The sequence below is a fragment of the Odocoileus virginianus genome, chromosome 15 (genome assembly GCF_023699985.2).
Source record: "Odocoileus virginianus isolate 20LAN1187 ecotype Illinois chromosome 15, Ovbor_1.2, whole genome shotgun sequence".
NCBI lineage: Eukaryota > Metazoa > Chordata > Mammalia > Artiodactyla > Cervidae > Odocoileus > Odocoileus virginianus.
This window is the reverse complement of record NC_069688.1, coordinates 1,224,482-1,239,911: the sequence shown is the minus strand read 5'-3', so window position 1 is coordinate 1,239,911 and position 15,430 is coordinate 1,224,482. Positions and strand designations below refer to the sequence as shown.

The 15,430-nt window shown below is 55.3% G+C and overlaps 1 long non-coding RNA gene and 1 pseudogene across 1 annotated transcript; one reads left to right on the top strand and one right to left on the bottom strand.

Annotated features, from left to right (window-relative positions):
* Positions 1-799: 799 nt before the first annotated feature.
* On the bottom strand, positions 800-1,397 carry LOC139038429 (cytochrome c oxidase subunit 7A2, mitochondrial pseudogene; annotated as a pseudogene).
* An 8,249-nt stretch (positions 1,398-9,646) lies between these two features.
* On the top strand, positions 9,647-14,431 carry LOC139038373 (uncharacterized). The gene is made up of 3 exons (XR_011491341.1): positions 9,647-9,863; positions 13,978-14,100; positions 14,218-14,431. It is a non-coding gene; the product is annotated as an uncharacterized lncRNA (long non-coding RNA).
* The last annotated feature ends 999 nt before the right edge of the window (positions 14,432-15,430 follow it).

Sequence of the window (15,430 nt, the reverse complement as noted above, 5' to 3'; positions counted from 1 at the left end):
ATCTGGGCGATTTGGGGTGGCAGCGCCTAGATGCACAGTGATCACAGGGTGACGCCTGTCCCCTTCAAGGGGAGGTAGGGTGCAGCCAGGGCCGCGGGGCCACACAGCCCTCAACAGGGGACTGTGCATGTCCCCCACCCTCCTGTGCTGACTCTGACCTCCAGGCTCAAAAGAGTCAACGCTCCACAGGACAAGGGTGTCCTTAGAGCCCTGGGGAGGGGGCCGCCCGCCGTGGCCTTTGGTGCTCAGCGCCAGGGGTAGTGGGCATCCAGGATTCCCCACCCTTCTGCCTGTCCTTCCTGGCCCCTCTCCAGCTCGCTCCAGCGGAAGCCCGCGCTCCCCTCCCCCGGGTATCACTTCCTACGAGGAAGCCTGCTTTGTCCGTGGAGGTGCACATCCGGCTGGCTGTAGGGAGGCCTCTTGGGGGCTATTGTTTGGCACTTCCTTTTCGGCAGGGGGCCTGGCTTGCAGAGCTGCCCAGGGTCTGGACTCTCCCAGAGGCGCCCAGGCGGGGAGTGCACTGTGGAACTAGCCAGTCGGTTAGTCAGTCAACACACAGGCTGGGCACCCTGAGATAACTCTGACTCAGTTCCTGCCCCCATGGAGATAAGGCTGTGATGGAAGACCCCGGAGCTAGATCACTTGGAACCGTCCAGAAATACTCAGGGGCCTCTTCCCAGGTCCACACCCACAGACCCTCCACACCCACAGAGACCACCAGGGCTGTTGTTGCTTTAATTGTGATAAAATACAAATGACATAGAATTTGCCACTTAACCATTTTATTTTATTTTTTATTTTTTTCATGGTAAAGGCTGCTTTATTGGTGGCAGCTAGTTCAAGTCAATAAATATTGATCCCCAAAGAACTCAGTTATGTATCAGATTACTGGTCCACAGGGAGCTGAATGGAATTGAACCAACTGATTGCTGGGAGGATAAACTGAAGTCAGTCCTGCTTCCTGGGAAATGAAGCCACAGCCAGTTCATACATGGCATATGCTGTCCCACCGACTGTAAGAATTATGGTGGCTCTATACAGGAGGGCATCAGCTATCCCACCCTTCAGAAGCACTGGATTCCATCATCCTCCTGAAACAGCTTTTGTTCCTCCGGAACCTTATTTTCAAACTGTCTGCATGAAGTAGTACTTATGGTCCTCTTAGCAATCTGATGGAGAGCCAGAAGATTCCATAGCATCTTGGCTCAGTTACTGCCCACCAACCGCGACAACTGACCGCCAGCAATGAGAACTCCACACGCCGGACCCGGAACTACCCATTTTAACCATTTTGAGTGCGCAGCTCCGCGGCACTGAGTGGGCTCACCTCGTGCAGTGTCACCAGCCTCCACCTCCAGAACTCTTCCATTTTCCCAAACCGAAACTCTGTCTCCGTTAAACACTGGCTCCCCACCTCCCACCAACGCCCAGTACCCCCATCCCCTTTCCTGATTCCACGAATTTGTCTGCTCTAGGCACCTCACAAAAGTGGGATCACAAGTATCAGTCCTTGGGTGACTGACTTATCTCACTGAGCATAATGACCTCAGGGTTCGTCCATTGTTATAGCAGGCATCAGAATTTCCCTCCTTTTAAAGGCTGAGTAACATTCCTTTGTATAGACCACCTCTGTTGAGCCCTGGGCACGTGTGTTGTTTCTACCTTTTAGTTATTGTGGATAATGCTGCTGTGAACGAAGGGGTGCTTGTAGCTTTGAGACTCTGCTTTCACTTCTCTTAAATCTGTACTGAGAAGTGGGATTTTTGGAATGGATTGGGAGACAATGACAGAGACAAAGATGGAGAAAGACAGACAGACAGATAGACAGACAGACAGATGATGGCCTTTCTGTTGGTCTGGGAGGTGCTGGTGAGAGAATAATTTGAATATTAAAAATAGCTTTGTTTTTACCTTAAGCTGGTAGATTTGGTGGAACCTATTTAAGTAAGTAAATACCTCTTGGGCTTCCCTGCTGGCTCAGATGGTATAGAATCTGCCTGCAATGCACGAGACCTGGGTTCGATCCCTGGGTTGGGAAGAATTCCCTAGAGAAGGGAATGGCAACTCACTCCAATATTCTTGCCTGGAGAATTCCAAGGACAGAGGAGCTTGGCAGGCCACAGTCTTGGCAGCTCACAAAGAGTTGGACATGACTGAGCAACTAACACTCTACCTCTCTACTTTTAAATACCTCACAGGCTGGTGCAGGAATTAAGTCAAATGTTGACGGCAACATCACAGTGCCTGGCCCGAGAGGGCACCCAACACACTTTTTCTCTTTAATGTTTATTTATTTGGTTGTTGTTGGGTCTTAGGATCTAGTTCCCTGACCAGGGATCGAACCTGAGCCCCCTGCATGGGAGCAAGGAGTCCCAGCCACTGGATCACCAGGGGAGTCCCCACATGTGTTTTTTTTCCCATTTCTTTCTCAGGCTTCCACTACCTTGAGCATCCAGTCTGTGCCCCCAGGGCTGAGCCAGGGCTGACACACAGTAGGTGCTCAGGCAGTGTCTGTTAAATGAACAGCCAGCCTGGGTACTGACCAGCTCTGCTCACGAGGGAGAACGGCGGGGCCCTGGCTGATCACCTGGAGCGGCCCTGAGCCGGGCCTGGCTTTCCAGCTCTTGCAGGTGCGGCTGCAGAGAGAGAGGAGAGACAGACAGATGGAGAGAGACAGAGATGGACAGAACGGGAAGGAGACGAGTGAGAAGGGAGGGAAGGAAGGAGGGAGGGAGAGACAGACAGAGGGTGCCCCGTCCCTCCGGACTGCAGGCAGCGGACCAGAGCGTGTCCTTCCAAGCCCCCCTTAGGCAGCCTCGGTGGAAGGTTCCTTGTTTTCCACTCCCTCACCTGTTGAGCCCTGTAAAGGCCTCCTTTAAGTCTTGGGGTGGAAGCAAGCGCCAAATGCTGACATACAAGGTGATGATAACCACCTTTGGTTCAAAGAAAACAACCTAGAGGAGCCTGGCTAGTCCTCAAACCAGCACCAAGTCACTGGGTGTGGACTGGCTTGTGCTTCAAGTTGGTTTGGGCAGCTTCCAAGGGCAGTTCAAGTTGCTTTGGCTTAAGAGACCTGCTCATGCCTCTGTGCGTGTGCATATGTGTATGTGTGTGTGTACCACGTGTATATACACGAGGGTGCATCGTGTGCATGTGTGCTGTGTGCATGTATGTGACGTGTGTGTTGTGTGTGTGCTGTGTGAGTGTGTGTGGGTTGTGTGTGTGTGTGTGTGTGTACTACGTGTATATACATGCGACGGGTGCATCGTGTGCATGTGTGCTGTGTGCATGTATGTGACGTGTGTGTTGTGTGTGTGCTGTGTGAGTGTGTGTGGGTTGTGTGTGTATGTGTGTGTGTACTACGTGTATATACACGTGACAGCTGCATCGTGTGCATGTGTACTGTGTGCATGTATGTGACGTGTGTGTTGTGTGTGTATGCTGTGTGAGTGTGTGTGGGTTGTGTGTGTATGTGTGTGTACCACGTGTATATACACGCGACGGGTGCATTGTGTGCATGTGTGCTGTGTGCATGTATGTGACGTGTGTGTTGTGTGTGTGTGCTGTGTGAATGTGTGTGGGTGGTGTATGTATATGTGATGTGTGTATGTTGCTGTTTGTTTTTTCAGAATAATCGACAAGACTCTGGCCCCACAGCCCTTACGGGGACACTAACAATTGCCATGTATCCAGCAGCTTTTTGTCGTCAAACCTTTCCATATTGATTACCACATCTGAGCCTCAAAACCCCCCCGAGATACTTTGTAGACGGAGAAACAACTGCTTCTCAGTTGTTTCTCAGGGAATTCAAGGTCACAGCCCTGGGACAGGGAGGCCGGGACTAGAACGCCGGCTCTAGGAGTCCAAGTCCTTGGCTTCTTCTTCCTCACCCATGCAAACATCCTGCCAGGCACTCAGCTAAGAAATAAGGGGGCTACCCAGGCCGGCAGGATGGGCCTGCCCCTGGAGGGTGGTGGGTAGTGTGCACCAGATTCTCTGAGAGGCAATGTACGTTAACTGTGATGGGGTCAGAGGCAACTCCGTGTGAGAAGGACACAGAACACAGGATGGGATCTACCAGGGGAGTCCAGGAAGACTTGTTGGAGGAGGTGTCCCATGAACTGTCTTTGTGCCAATTAAGCGCTTCATCAGCTACACGTACCAGCAACTGACCATAGTGGCTTAAATCAGCAGGGGTTTATCTTTCCTCACAAAACAAGCAGCCTGGAAGGAGGCAGTTCTGGACTGGAACCACCTCCCCCAGATGGTCAGGGACGAGGGGCCCCTTGCTTCACACCCTGCCATCTTTATAGCGTAGCGCTTGTCCAGACAACTGCAAGGCAGCAGCTCAGGCTTTGGGTTTGCAGTCCAGGAAGGAAGAAGGGGAGAGGTGAAGGTCAAAAAGCAAAAGGTCAACCAAGTCAGCGCTTCCTATGGGTAAGGAACGGTGTGCTCAGGAGCCCACAAAGCCCCACCGAGCGGTGGCAAGGAGTTTTCCCCCAGGAGGTGGTCCCCAGGAGAGTGTCACTGCTCTCAGTGAGATGGTCAGACGGGGCAGGGGCAGGGGAGTCTGCAGCCTCCGCTGGTCACTGGCCGAGGAGGGCAGGTGCAGGTGGGACAGGTCCCCTGTGGTCGGGGGAGTGAGCATTGCTGTGTAGGCAAGTGCACATGCATGTGTGTCTGGACACACAGTCACACTTGAGTGTGTGAGTGTGAACACGGTTGCCCGCCTGTGAGGATGCGGTGACCGTGACAGGGTGAAAAATGAGCTCCGTCGTGGAGTCCTTGTGGGGTTCAGATCCATGTCTTTGGGAGAGCCTCTGACCTCTGTGGGGGTGACTGGTCGGGGTCTCAGCAGAGACTGGATGAGAGAGAGGAGCCTGAGAGAGACAGAGCGGAGACACTGGGGCGGGGCTGTTAGGATGGGCAGGCAGGAGCCACAGGCCCCAGGAGGGAGGACCAGGAGCCTTCTCTGCAGGTGGGCTGGGACAGGGAGGCCAACCTGGGGCCATCACTGCCTCCTCTGTGCCTGGTTCTCCTCGTGTGTAGAGCACATGCAGAGAAGAAAAAAGACAGAACGAGGAATGAAGGAAGGATGGGAAGGAAGGAAAGGAGGGAGGGAGGAAAAGTGGTTAAATAATATCAAACAGGGGCTCTCCTGGTGGTCCACGGTTAAGACTCCTCACTGACAACGCAGGGGACTTAAGTTTGATCCCTGGTCCGGGAACTAAGATCCCACATGCTGTGTGGTGTGGCCAAAAGATTAAATAATAATAATAATATCAGACAAAGTTTGTGCAGACTTGATTATGTTATCAATATTGGTCTTAAGAGATAAAGAGGGGCATTTCAAAATAATACTGGGGTTATTCCATGGCCCAAGATTAAGATGGAAAATCTTACATTTTCACTCACCTGATAACATAGCCTCAAGAGACATAAAGGAAAAACTGGCACCCTAAGCTTAAGGATTAGGATATAGGATTAGAGGAGCCAGCAACTAATTGCCAGGAGGTTCACAGAGGCTTCACTGAGGAGGAGGGGTTTCAGCGGGGTCCTCAAGGCTGAGCAGGAGTTTTCTAGGTGGACTTACAGCAAGAATAATAAGGACAATTTCCCGAATCCTTTACTTACACAACTTCACTCAGCTCCTACGACAATCCTGTGATGTGGGCTTGTTAAATTCCCAGCATTTAAATGAGGATGCTGAGGCCAAAAGAGCTGAGGGAGTTTGCCTAAGATGATGAAGCCAGTGAGTGATGAATCCAGGGTTTGGACTGAGATCCGTCAGCTTCCAGAGCTGGGTGCTTTACCTGGAGGCTACCCTCTGTCATGCGTAAGAAGCGGCATGTTTGCTTGTTTTAATCACTTGTTTGACTTGTGTCTGAAGTATTTATTTGAGGAAGACAATTGAGCAGCCTCGATTGGGTTATCAACTGTAAAGAAATTCTCAAAAAATTCGAGCTGTAATAGATAACTTCTTACCTGAGACGGGGGCAAAACACACCTCCCAGAATACGGATATGCCTAACGCCTAACGCCAACTAGTGGCAGCATATATAATTGCAAGGAAAGCGCGTGAGAACAGTTTTTCCCCGTGTAGCAGCCACAAACCTCAATAGAGAGACTGTAGACGTTGGAACCTGGCATCAAGTTGTTCAGTAAATATGAAGAGGTCATTGACAAGTTGTCTGCCACTGGTCTTGTTTCACAGTCCCCATGATTTCTTTTTTCCTTATTTTAAAAGTTGTTTTCCTCTAGAAATTAAAGGGGGGGGGGGGAGAAATAGCAATCATCCATCATCTCAGTACTCAGTTTCCACTATTAATTCTGGTTGACAAGTTTGACAAGTTTCCTTCCCATCTCTCTTTTTAAGGAAAAAAAAGTCACATTAAAAAATAAGTGACATCTGTTCATTATAAAGAATTTAAAACACACTGTAAATCCCAAAGACAGAAATAAAAAACCAACCCAAATCCAACCAGCTGAAAGTAACCATTAGAAGGGACTTCCCTGGGGGTCCAGTGCCTAAGACTCCTTGTTCCCACTGCAAGGGGCGCGGCTTTGACCCCTTGTCAAGGAACTAGTACCCTGAGTGCTGCGTGGCATGGGCAAAAAAAAACCCCATTAACATTAGATGAACATCATTTTGAACAACTCCACAAATACACAAAAACCAGAAGGATGAGTAAGGGACAGATGGGTGGAAATGACTTTATAAAACCAGAAGACTCATATCTTGGATTCTATTTTTAGTCTAATTTTACTTGACTTGAACAGAAGAAAAAGAAAAGGGAGTTCATAGAATTGCTGAATTCATATAAATATTCCTTCTATAGAAGAGATATTTTCCCTTAAACATCCCTCTGAATTTAAGAAAGGAAACGGTGGAGTTATTAAAAGGTTGAAGTCCTTTATGACATCTTTCAAGGTCATATTTCTATTTCTATTTGTATAGACTCACTGCTCACTGTAAAAGATGAGCTAACTGGGCCAGGGACATGGGTACCAGCACGCAGTTCTGAAGATCCTGAAGTCCTTGTGTGTGCCAGTTGGGAGACGTGGGTGGTGGACTCTCTCCCCAGCACTCTCCCTCTGTCCTGGCCACCCTGATCCCACCCCCAGGACCGGTCCCAACCCCCGTCTGCCCAGGATCCAGAGCTACAGAGCAAGTGGGCCTCTGGATCCTTCTCCCAGAGCCCCTTCCACACTCCTACCCCAACCCAAATAGCTTGGTTTTCATCGGTTTCATCTGTATCAAGGGGGTTGAAAGCAGTTGGAAAACCACTCCTCTGGCCTAGCACACAGGCCTTGCAGCTTTGCATGGTCCCTGAGTTTCAGACAGCAGAGACCTTTCTGCCTAAGCCCACGTAGCTCATTAAGAAGTGGAAGAGTATGTCCGTAATCACGTAATTACCTTGCCTCCTAATTGGTAGCAGACACAGGCCTGCGGGTATGGAAACTCCCCAGTGAGCTGGCTCCAAGCAGATGAGGCAGAAGGGGCAGGTGGCCAGGAGTGTGCGGAGGCTGAAGGAAGGGGGCGAGCTTTGCTGGGGCTCTGCTCAAGGTCTGGAGTGGGACATGTCCCTCCGCTCAAGGTCTTGAGCCCAGGTCCTCATGCTCAAGATCTCTGTGAGAGGTGTCTGCTCAAAGCTGTCTCCTCTGTGAAGCCCTCTCTGACTACCCCACAGGCACATCCTGCACCTCGTTCTTCGTCAGAACCAGTTGCCTTATTTTGTGGTGTGTGGTCCTCGTGCTTGTCTCTCCATTAGACCAGTGACTTTGGCGGGGCGGAGGCCTAACACAGAATCGTGAAAGAATGAATGGTGGAAGGAAGGAATGCATGGTCACCTTTGGGTCTGGGGCCTAGCTTGTGGGATGCACTTCCATGGGAGGTGGAGGGCGGGGGGAAGGCAGCCTCTCTGGGGCTTTGTCATGACTGTCTCAAGGCGCAGAAGCTTTCAGGAGAGGCAGACACCTTGGGGTCATCGGATGTTCATTTTCTTCTCATCCCTGGTGCCTCAGATGGTAAAGAATCTGCCTGCAATGCAGGAGACGGGGTTCAATCCCTGGGTGGGGAAGATCCCCTGGAGAAGGGAATAGCAACCCACTTCAGTATTCTTGCCCAGAGAATCCCATCGACATAGAAGCCTGGCGGGCTACAGTCCATGAGGTCGCAAAGGGTCGGACATGACTGAGCGACTAACACTTTCACTTTTTCTTTTCGATAATAATAGTAATCATGATACATTCTTGGTAAAATTCAGATGGTCACAGAACTGTGCAAAGTAAGTACTATACACTGTCCTTTCCTCCCGACCCTGGTTCCAGTTCTGTCTTCAGAGGCAACCTCTGCTGGACCTAGCTGTCTTCAGTGGAAAGTCTGGGGAGACTTACGGGTCTGGCCAGTTCTGCTCCCCACTTGAGATGGGCCCAGCTTGCAAGAGGGGCTCCGAGGTGCACGCATAACACTGCTTGCCTTGGCCCACGTGTCCCTCTCAGCGCTGGCTGGCGCCACAGCCAAGGGCTTCTGCACATAACCTGCTCCTCCTCTCCAGGTGGCTGGCGCAGTCTGCTCGTGGCCAGGGACCTTGCCTCCCTGACCCTTGGTCTCGTCATCTGTAACTCCTCAAACTAACTGCCAGGGTGGTCGTGGGGGCTGAGAGGCACTGGGTATTAACACTCAGCTCAGACCTTGATAAATATCCATCTTTTACTCCCTTTGTCCACCTCAAAGCCCGCCTGCGACCTGTGATGGGCTTGGGAGTAGCAGGCCCGCTTGTGCTTCAAGTCTCGAGTATTGACGAATGCATGACTTTACAGAAGCCTCCCGAACCCAGCAACGGTCTCAGTTCAGTTCAGTTCAGTGGTTCAGTCCTGTCAGGCTCTTTGCGACCCCACGGACTGCAGCACACCAGGCCTCCCTGTCCATCACCAACTCCCGGAGCTTGCTCAGACTTGGGTCCATCGAGTCGGTGATGCCATCCAACCATGGCAAGTCTATCACCTGTTGATTCCACCCTGGACCTTCAGGGAACAGAGCCCAGTGAGCTGGGACCAGGGAGGAAGCTGTCGTCGGACACAGAGGGGTGAGATCTGTGCTAGGAAGTGTGAGTGGCAAAGGTGAGCAGAAGCAGCCTGCCTGGGTGAGCCCGTGTGAATGTGGGAGGGTGACCTGATGGACTTACACCTCCCTGTCTCCCCTGCCTCTTTGCTGCCTCCCTCCCTCCCTCCCTCCCTCCTTTCCCAGCTTGTGCCTTCACTGAGCATCTGCTTGGCCCAGCGGCTGGAGGTTCAGGAAAAGGCCAACATGGAAGTTTGTATCCCTAAGACCTCCCAGCCGCAGGGGAGCGTCAGGTCCATGTGCAACAGGGAAATGGCTGTGATGAAGGCAGCTGTGGCAGACAGGAGCCCCGAGACCCAGGGAAGCCAGGATGAGGAAGGGCGTTGCAGGTGGAGGGAACTGCAGGCACAGAGGCTGGATCAAGCCCGCCTGGCCTGCAAACTGCCCACGGCTCTTCCCTGTGAGCGGGGGTGGGGAGTCCGGCCAGTCTGGTGGGGGCGGTTAGGGGGCTTGTCTGGAGCCCTTGGTCCGGGAAGGGCTGGGCCGGAGTCCGTGACTCACGTCCGGGACCCTCTGCCTCCTTGACCTCCGGTGCTCCCTGGCTGCTTGGGGAGGAAGTAGCCAGGCCTCAGCTGACAGAAGGAGGCTTTGATGTTGGAGAAGGGAATGAGGAAGGAGGGGCTGGGGTGAAGTTCTGGATGCGTTTCAGGAATCTGCTCCTCCTCTGACACCATGGCAACCAGTCGCAGCTGGGGGAGCTGCCTTCGGGGCTGGGAGCTTTGGAGCTGCTTGGATGGGGGTGAGTTGGGCTGGGGGGGGGGCGGGCGGCGAAGACCTCTTGCTCTCACTCCTGGCCCACCCAGCCCAGGGAGAGGGAGAAGGCAGCTCTGGGGGCTGGGCATGGCGCTCCCCTTGTCTGAGCCTCAGTTTTGGGGTCTGTAATATGGGGGTAACAATGCAGTATCCAGCCCAGGTCCTCTGGGAAGCAGACAGCCAGGTTAATTAGGGGAGCACCCCGAGCGGCCCTTCCCCTCCCTGAATCTCAATGTTCGGGGGGGGGGCATTGCCATCGGGGAGACGTGGTCACACAGAGGTGGCCAGGGCTGCCTGGTCTCCACACCCCCTGGGCTCATCTCTGAGGCCCAGGAGCCCAGGAGAGACGGGACCGTGGTTTGAATGGAGCGCTGGCGTTCAGAGAGGGCAGGCGGGTCCCGGTCATCCACCCACAGTTGGAGGTCTGAGTGGGGGTCTCCTGGCTGCCCCACTGCCCAGATCCGGCCCCCTGGCCAGAGTACCAGGGCTTGCTGTTTCCAGAACTCAGGCAAAGTGGCTGAGGACATGGGAGAGGGGAGAGCCCTGTGTCTTTCCTGGGGCTGCTGAACGAATGCCCGAGACTGACTTGAAAACCCAGAAACTCCTCCTTTGGAGGCTGGAATCTGAAATCAAGGTGCCAGCAGGACCCAGTTCTCTCCAGAAGCTCCCAGGGGATGGTCCTTCCCGCCCCTCCCTGCTCTGGGGGCTCCCCAGGTCCCTGTGGCTGAGGCTGTCGCGGCCTCTGTCCTCACGTGGCCTCCTCCTGCGTCTCTGTCCCTCCCCTTCTTACAAGGACACCGGTCCCTGCAGCCGGCTCCCGCCCGGCCCCATCTGACCTCACCTTAACCACTGACATCTGCCAAGGCTGTTTCCAAGTACAATCACATGCTGGGGTTCTGGGTGATCATGAATTGTGGGGGCACACTCTTCAACCCACTACAAGCCTCATTTGGGCAGCATGGATGGGAGCCCCAGGCCAGTGTGAAGCCGGGGTCCTGAGGAGGGGCCCTTGGGGTGATGATCAGGGGTCCCAGAAGGTGGGCTGTAGTCTGCTTTTTCAGGTGGCAGGGAGTCAATGTGTTTGTGAGTGGAAAGAACTGGCAGACAGAAGGTGGGACTGAGCCAGGAGGGTCCCTGTCCCCACCTCTCCCCACCCTGCCACACACACTCGCACACACCCAAGCACACACGCACACACATACACATGCACACACATGTGCACACGTATACACACGCACACATGTACACACACGAGGCACACAGGGCAGTGTCATTTCCCATTCTGCCCTCTGCGGCCTGGGGCTTCCCTCCTGCTGTCCCTGGAGGCTCCTCCCAGGCCCCAGTGAGTGACCCTGAGGCCCAGCGTGACTCTGGGCCCCAGAAATGCGGGTGCCTCCCCTGGACAGGGGGTGGGTGATAAGGGGTGTGTCCCCCAGCTTACACTCCTGGAGCCGCAGTTGCCTGCTCAGTGAGAAAGGGTAACACTGAGAGGGGTTGGAGGCTCCGCAGGGGCACTGGGGGCGACTCCAGTCCCAGAGCAGCGCTGCTCCAGGAGGGATGAGGGACGCATGAAGAAGCTGGGCCCCCTGAAGGCTGAGCAGGCAGAGCCCCAGGTGCAGCCCCTCGCCCTGGGGTGTCCCGGGGTCCCTCTGTGAGCCTGGCTCCCGGGAATCTGGCTTCCTGGTCCCCACCAGCTCTGCACACACACTCACTCACACACTCACCTGCACATGTAGATGCCCTCTTACACTTATGCTCACATGGAATGCTTACACATGCAACCACACACATTCACACTGACCACTCCCTGGGGTCATTCAGCTAGACCTGCCGGCAGCAAGTACAGAAACAGCCCCTTCTCAGAGGCCCAGCCTCCCCTCCACTGCCCCCCCAGTCCCTCCCCGCCCCGCCCCAGTCCCTCCCCAGCCCTACCCCTAACCCCTCCCCTCCCCAGCCCCTCCCCAGCCCCTCCCCAGCCCCTCCCCCAGCCCCTCCCCCAGCCCCTCCCCCAGCCCCTCCCCCAGCCCCTCCCCCAGCCCCTCCTGCTCTCCTCCCCTTCTTCTGCATCCGGGCCTCTCCTGCCCTCCCGCCCTCCTCCTGCCCCAGTTTCCGGGTCTTCCCAGTGGAACTCAGAACAGGCAGCTCCCGGCCCACCCCACTGCCTCCTTTCCTCCTCCTTTTCCAGGAAGGTCTGGGAAGGAGGCGGAATGAGGCAGGCAGGGCCCCCGTGAAGCCGGGCGGACGTGGGCTGCACACAGCAGGACCACAGGAGCCCAGCTCCCGGCTACCAGGCCCCTCCCAGGCCAAGTTCATTTGGGGGGGCCCGGGGCACCCCAGGTTCTCACCTGGCTTCCCACAGCCTCCCCACATCCAGTGCCCCCTGTACAGCCGGCCCGCCCCTGGCCCCGGGCCCCCATCCCCGTCAGCGCTAACCTGACAGCACCCCCTACCAGGGCCCACCACTCAGCCCCCGGCGCACCGTCTGGGTCCTGAGACGCTCTCCTTGGTTCCTGTGCAGGAAGGCGGTGGCCAGGGCTGGGCGGCCTATGAAATCCAGACCAGGGTACCGCTCCCCACCCACCTGGAGCTGCACTGTCCTAGCAAACAAGTATTCAGCCCCCTGACCGCCGAGCAGGGGGCCTGTGTGTAGGCCTAACCATTGACAGTTCGGCGATATTGGGGTGCTGGGTCAGAGCAGGCCTCGGCCTGGGCCCAGCAAGCGGAGCCCCTCCCTCATCCTGGCACCTAGGAGTCTGCTCTATGTCCCGCCCTGTCCCCCAGCTGGTGGCCTTTGTGGGGCCAAACTCTGGTGAGGTGGGGGCCTCGCGTGGAGACCGCCCCCCTTCCCTCTCCATCTGTGGCTCAGATGAGGAAGGACCATTATTTATTCTTTGGCTTCCGCTTGCCTGCTGCTCTGGCAGATTTTTTTTTTTTTTTACCTTGAAAAGATCGATGCTGGATCCTGCACAAACCACCCAGCTGACGTCCTGCACTAACTGAGGAGAGATGGCGTGCGGTGGGGCTGACAGCCAGCTCCCTGGAGGAGCCACAGCTCCCGCGGGGAAGGAGAGGGCGGGATCCGCAGATGAGAGGGTCCCCATGCCTTCTGTTCCCCGATCTCATTCCCAGGGCCAGCTGCCTCCTTCCCCTGGAGGTCCCCCTGCGGCCTCTCACTACGTTGCCCTTGGCCGACCTCTGTCTCTGGTCACCAACAGAGGCCTGACCAAGGAGCCTGCCAATGGCAGCTGGAGGGTCCAGAGGCTTCTCTGTCCCCACCTGGACGGCACTGGCCTTTTCACTGGTCCTCCTGTCTTCTCTCTGGCCCCCTCCAGTCCCTCTCTACCCCGAGGCCACAGGGAAGGTTCCAAGCCCAGCCCTGACCTCTTCACCCCTCTGTTCAGCCCTCCAGTGGTTCTCTGTGACTGGCAGCCTCTGCATGCCCCCTCCGGAGCCTCCCCCTGGGGCAGCAATTCTGAATGACGTGCCCCTCTGCCCACCCTCTCATGCCTCTGCGCCTCCGTTCATGTGGTTCCCTCTGATGGAACACCTTTCCAGTCCTCCTCACCTCCTTGCCTATCATCAGCACCTGTCCAAGAAGCCGGGGTCACTCCTACGGGGTATAAGGCAGGACGGTGAGCGTGTGGGTGTCGCCACACCACCTGTGTGCTCACCCCAGCTCTGTCCCTTACTGCGTGATCACAGGCAAGCTCCTACACCCGTGTCTTGGTTCCTCATGGATACATGCGAGGATGACTGCTCCCACGGGCTGCCGGGCGGCTGCAGTGAGAGGCGTGTGCCTGCACGTGGGCAGCTCTGCAGAGCACCAAGTGTTGTTACTGTCAGAGCCTGTGGCCTGATGCCCCTGGGAGATGATGGCCCCGACAGAGACCCCCTGGAGGCAGACCCTTGCCTCCCCCAGCCCTGTACTCAGAGCCTGGTCCTGAGGCCAGGGCACCCCAGAGCTCAACTGGGACCTGTCCACACGTGGCAAGGCGGGACGGGCCTCCCAGGGCAGCGCAGTGACGACCTGACTCCAAACCAGTTTTCAGCCTCCCATCCCCTCCCCACCCCCAACGGTAACGTGGTTTCCACCCCAACAGCCCACCCGGCTCCAGTTTCTCCTGCTGCAGCAGGGACTGGCGCCCCCTGGTGGTCAGTGCTCCTTACTGCAGAAGGTTTTCACCAATGAATAAGGACCTCGGCCAGATACCCTCATTTCATAGGTAAGAACCAGGCCTTAGAGCGGCCAGCTCACTCAGTTGGAAAGTGGCAGAGCCTGGGTTTGGAATCAGGACTGATGCCCCAGTTGATATGCAGGGTTCCTGTTTTTGCTTCTCCAGGAGGCTCTGAGTCCCTCTGCCTTCCCTGTGTGCTAACTTTCTCCAGTCGTGTCTGACTCTTTGCGACCTATTGGACTGTAGCCCACCAGGCTCCTCTGTCCATGGGATTCTCCAGGCAAGAATACTGGAGATCACTGCCATTTCTTCCTTTAGGTATCTTCCTGACCCAGGGATTGAAGCTGCCTCTCTTACATCTCCTGCATTGGCAGGCAGATTCTTTACCACTAGTGCCACCTGGGAAACCCTCTGGCCTCCCTTCCTCTTGCCAAATGTGCCCATCCCCAAGGCCCCACCTGAGTCACACCCCTGGGCTGGGCACACACTCAGGCCGATCCAGGGCTGCTAGGAGCTCCTGGGGAGTGGGGGTCAGTGCAGCCAGAGATAAATGAGGTGCTGTCCTGCCTCCGGGGCCACACTCTGGTGAACAAGTTGGTGCAAAAGTCACTCAATATGCTGGTTGAATGAATACATGGCTAAGTAAGTGTACTCAGCGACTGGCACACAGCTGTTGTTTTTTCAATTAGTAAACTCTTACTCATCTGTCAAATCCCTGTTCAGGGTTAGCTCTTCCAGGAAGGAAGCCTCTTCTGAAACCCTTCATGTAGGTCACCGATGTGACCTACTAGGGAAAGACACTGCAAACAAAGTGCTGTGGGGGGCAGTCACTTGCAGAAACAGCAGTGGAGGAGGAGGGGTGAGGATGCTCAGGGGAGGCTTCTTGGAGGAGGAGGTGGGTTTTGGAACTAACCTGGAAGGGGGAGTACTGGGAAGGGGGACATATTGGAGGGTGGAGATGCTGTGGAGGGGACTGGGTAAGGGTACCGCTCACCTCGGGTTGCCCTCAAAATGCCGCAAACCAGGTGGCTTAGGACAACAGCAATAGTGAGTCTGAAACCAAGGTGTTGGCTGTTTTCTCTCTGAAGGCTCTGGGAGAGGATCCTTCCTTGCCTCCTCTCAGCTCCTGCCCGCTGCCAGCGACCCTTGGTGTTCCTGCCTTGGAGCCATCACTCTACCTTCTCTCTCCTCCGTGCATGCCTGTGTCCAAATCCCCCTTACAAGGACAAATCCACCTCCTAGGGTCCACCTAATTCCAGTCTGTGTGTGTGCTCAGTCACTCCATCATGTCAGACTCTCTGTGGCCCCATGGACTGTAACCCACCATCTGCAAAGACCCTACTTCCAAAGAAGGTCACATTCAAGGTACCGGGGGTAG